Source organism: Calliphora vicina, chromosome 2, assembly GCF_958450345.1.
Source record: "Calliphora vicina chromosome 2, idCalVici1.1, whole genome shotgun sequence".
In the NCBI taxonomy this organism is placed as follows: Eukaryota; Metazoa; Arthropoda; class Insecta; order Diptera; family Calliphoridae; genus Calliphora; species Calliphora vicina.
In genome coordinates, this window is record NC_088781.1 from 12,537,144 (window position 1) to 12,542,450 (window position 5,307).

Consider the following 5,307-nt stretch of genomic DNA (forward strand, 5'->3'; position numbering starts at 1 on the left):
AACAAAAGTAAATTGCTCAATATCTTGCTAGAAAATTGACCCGTCGCGAAGGTATCATTATCGAATAATTTGATCTTTTTCCAATTTTCAATGTCATCACCACCTTCGATATCAACATTTCAACTTCTCGAAGAGTATAGTCATTTGAACTTCACTCAGGAAAACTAAATTTTTAGAGAAATTACGTGGATGTTGAAATTCTGTTAAATTATTTACTCTTACGCGAGTTAACTTTTTCGAGCTTCTACTGTATTTCCTATTGGGTACTTAATTTCCTCGTGCTCGTTCGATAGCCCCATATATACAGTGTGATGCACACAAATGACTTAATAAAACACAATCACAAAAATACTACTAAAGTGAGCAGTAGCTGCAGTGTTGCCAAATAAAAACTATACCGAGTTTGCTTAAATAAATTTCCAAAATACATAAAATTAATTCATTCCACATGTCTATCTAGTAAAGATTTGTGGCTTTACTTTACACTGTCTATGTTCTAATTTTAATTGCATATTCGAGAGCTTAAAAATCTATAAGATACACCGCCTTCAGTAAACATCAGAGAATCTTTTCTGAACCAGCTGATTTACAAATTTAATCCCTTAACTCTTTTCAGCTCTTCAACTAAGATGAGAACTCAGATATTGTAGATTAGCTTAATAATTTAATTTCAAACACAATTCGATTCTAAAACCCTCGAATTGGGAAACTAACCCACCCATCCATATACCCCTGGCTACACTAGCAGTCACCACTCACCAGAACTTGTTTACGTTTTGTTGTATCTCAAAGAGAAACATAAACAAGTTCAATGTTCAAGTTCGAGGAAAATCGATGGCTTCGCTTGAAGTGTGTGTGAGTGAGTGAGTGTGGTGTAAAAATTTGTTCATACAACACAAATTTGTCGAATAACACAAAAACGTTAATCAAATGTGTTTTAACAAAAGCAACAATAAACTGCTCAAAAATGTGTTGGTTGCCATCATGCACAATTATGTATGAGTTTGGGCTTGAAGCAAACATAATTGAGCAACATGTTTGGAACAAATATTGCAACTGAATATATTATGTATGATTGTATTGTGTGTAATTCTCAATTCTATGAAGATAGAGTGTATATGTATGTGTAGTGGTGTTGCATGATAAAATGCTGGTTAACAAACAATAGATGACAGGGATGGGAAATAGAGATGTTGTAAGCCTGGGGCCGAATTACCGCATTCGATATCGAGTAAATTCGATCGTAATTTTCTTATTTGAGATTACGGCATTCGATATCGAGCATGAAATTTAGTACATTTTATTATAATTACGATATCGAAATTACGATAGTTCACTCGATCACGAATGCGGTAATTTGGCCCCTGCTAGTTGCAGCATGAAATTGGAAATATGTACATACTAACTTAATTTCCCGAATTTTTCTATTCCCAGTAAATGTTATCGGGCGTATGACCTAAAAATGCAAGATTTTTTTAAATTTTTAGCTTTTATTTTGAAACATTTGTACAATATAAATTTATTCAAAGTATTGGCCATTGTTAGCTATGACCTTTTCACATATTTCTTATAATATATGGATTCCGAGCCAATAGAACTGCTCATATTTTGAGGCCAAGAAAGAATCAAGCCAATTTCAGATACTCAGTTCTGACATGAAGCGTATCCCAGAGAAAGCGTTCTGCTTCGATCGAAACAAATAGTAGTCGGACGGTTTCTACATATTGTCATGGTGGAATATTACGGTTTCATGTCTGGGAGTTTTTCGGCCAATGCTCGCCTCAAACGAATCAGTTGCGTTCGATACAGGTTCCCTGTGATGGTCTGGCCAGATTTTAGCAGCTCATAATAGATAGTACCATTTTGCTCCCACCAAATACAGAGCATTATCTTAGCGCCATGTATATTAAGCTTTAGTGTCGATTCGGCTGGTTAGCCGGGCTTTATAGACGATCTCTTACGCATCGGATTATCGTAATGGATCCATTTTCATTGCAAGTAATGAGTCGGTGCAAAAATTATTTTCTTTTATAGCGTTCAAGTAGCATTTCAGACATACAAAATCATCTTTCAAGATCTCTCAGCTTCAATTCGTATGGTACCCAATATTCCTGCTTTTGGATGAATCCTGTTTTTAATTTGAGACTCCATAAAGAATATATGTACATTAGGGTGGCCCCAAAATTAAAGTTGCGGATGTTCCCGACTAAAATTAAAATTTTATTCATTCTAATACTACGTTTCGAAATTTTTTCGTCCTGGGGTCAATATTTGGCGAGCTGGATCAAAGGATAAAAAGGTCCTTTTTGAGGTTTTTACATTTTTCCGTATTTCTTCCAAAGGAAGTATATGTAAATTTGGTATCATATGAAAGGTCTTTGAGAGACGCATTCAATTGGTTATTAGAAATTTAAAAAAAAAAATTTATTTAAAAATTTTAAAATTTTTTGACAAAATTTAAGTTGAATGAAAGTTGATGAAATTTCTTGATCATAAACATCATGTAATTTCATGGTGGGTGTGTTCGGAAATTCAGTATGATTGCATCACTGCAGTAAATTAAAAGTTTAGCGTTCGAAAAAGCATATTTGCGATTATTACTTTACGTCAAACGTTTTTTAATGCAAATTGTTGGCAGTGATGCCGCAAATTTGTGCAACCAATGCATCATTAAGTTATATGTTGCAAAAGTTTGCAGGTCGTGGCATCAGTGATGCACAAATTTACTTCATTTACGAACACACCCGGTTTTTCTCGTTTTTTAAAATTCAATCCAGTTCAATGTTTATTAAAATTTGTTTAAACCTAATTTCATCCCTATCGGACAATCTCTGTATACTCAATTCATAGTATATGTAATGGGCATCAAAATAATTCAAATTTTATAAGCTTTCCATCGATGTATAATTTCGTATAGCATTTTGGTGAAATAACATGATGTTTATGATCAAGAAATTTCATATATTTATTTGAATAAATTCTATGAAAAAATTCAAAAAAAAACTAAAATTTTGTCGAAAATTTTTAAATTAAAATTTTATAAAATCTAATAACCAATTGAATGCGTGCCTCAAAGGCCTTTCATATGATACCAAATTTACATATACTTCCTTTGGAAGAAATATGGAAAAAATGTAAAAAACCTCAAAAGATGACCGTTTTATCCTTTGATCCAGCTCGCCAAATATTGACCCCAGGACGAAAAAATTTCAAAACGTAGTCTTAGAATGCATCAAATTTTCATTTTAGGCGGGAACATCGATACCTTATTTTTTCTCCATACAAACGGGGTCACCCTAATGTACATATATCTGGATCGTTATAGATATGTATATGAAGCCACCAAATAATTAACATACATAAATTTTACGTCAATACATCCGCTATAGTCCAACTTAGTTTGCTACTTAAAATCGAGAAAATCGGCCCACAAATGGCTGAGATATAAGGAAAAAACCAGATCAACCCGATGTTTTACCTATTTTTAATCTATATCTGGATTTCTATGTCATTAATATAGACAATATGATTTCTAATGATAGATATTTCAAAAGACCTTTACAACGGCGTATATAAATTAAGTCAAAATCGGGAAAAATATGTTTTAAGCTGAATTTTTTGTCATGAAATTTTTTTTCTCTAATAAATTTAAACAAATTATAAATTTTTTTACAAAATATTTTTCACTAAAAAATTTCAAATTTGAAAACAAAAAAAAATTTACTTTAAATAAAAATTTTAAATATTTTTGATATTAACAAATTTTTTTCTAATTTAAACAAATTTTTTTAATATCAAAAATATTTAAAATTTTTATTTTAAAGTATATTTTGTTTTACTTGTTTTTTTTCGATTAGATGAATTTACAAAAATGGAATGGAATTAAAAATCAATTCTAAACGATTTTAATTGTTTTTCAAAACTTATCCATCTCTGATAGATAATTCAATCAAATATAACAACATGTTTGTAATTTGAAAATAATCATGATTTTAAGTTTCGAGCCCCTTTGCTCTCTCGCCCTTCTAATAACGTTGTTGCATTAGAATCGATCATGGCTATGTCAAACCTAATTGCTTATGGCCTGAACTTAACCAAACTTTTATTGGTTGCAAGTAAATGGTAAATTCAGTTTTTTTTGTTTGCACCCGCTTAACTTGCAAAACTTGTAACACAAACAAAATAAGTAAGTAAGTAAGTACGAGTATTTTGGTATCAATGAAGTTGTGAGTGAGAATTTATTGTAACTCTAGCGGCCGACCCAGTTTATTCTTTTTCTTAAAAAAAATAAAATAAATAAAATTATAAATACACATATACATATGTACCTTTACAATAAATATCAATGTATGTATGTATAGAATATATATTTATAAGTATGTATAGAGTATATTGGATTTTTCTTTCTTCAAACTTGTTTTCATTGTGTGCTAGATACTGATGGCGGAGTTGGTTGATTTGTTGGCTGGCTGGCTTGTTGAATGTTGGTGCTGTGTATTTATTTTATTTCTGTTTTAATTTTTTTTGTTATTTTTTATATTCTTTATGTAGAAAAGTCGCTTTCTCTTTTTATTATTACAATCTGATTTGGCCAAGTTCTGGTTTTGAATACATAAACAAATGGGCTTAATGATTGATCTATACAACCAACAGTCAACAACGTTGACCGACAAACGATATAAATATCAATGGTGAAAAATGAAATGCGTTCATAGATTTGCTAATTTTATTGTTATTTTTCCAAATTAGTGTTAATACTATTGTTACAAGATATCTTTACATATGGATATAAATATGTTTTTATTTTACAATATTGCAGATAAAATATCACTACTCATGATATGAACTTTTGCAATCCTAATTAGACGGCTAATTCTTGTTTAATATAAAATGTCTTAATGTTTTTAGTTGTAGCATGTTCCATTTACTGCACTAAAAAAGTTAGAATGATCCATGATCGCAGTATAATAAACAAATTCTGTTCCCTGTGCCAGGGCATAGCTACCCGTTAATGAGAGAGTTTTGATTCATACCACGGACCAATCATCTCCCTAACGTAGCTACTCGGGATACCGAAGAAGGCTGACGATCCTATTAAAATGAGTCGAACCGAGACCAAAACAATATAATTTCTTAACGAGCCACCACGTCCTACAAGACTAAAAAGCAGGGCTAACTGCTGCCAATGTGTATCTTGCTAAATCTGTCCTGTTTAGTGGCATCATTATCCAAAACATATTAGTAGTATGTAAGACCAGTAAATAGTGCTGTAAATGCCCTAAGATCGCTCTCATTAAGATACAGCAA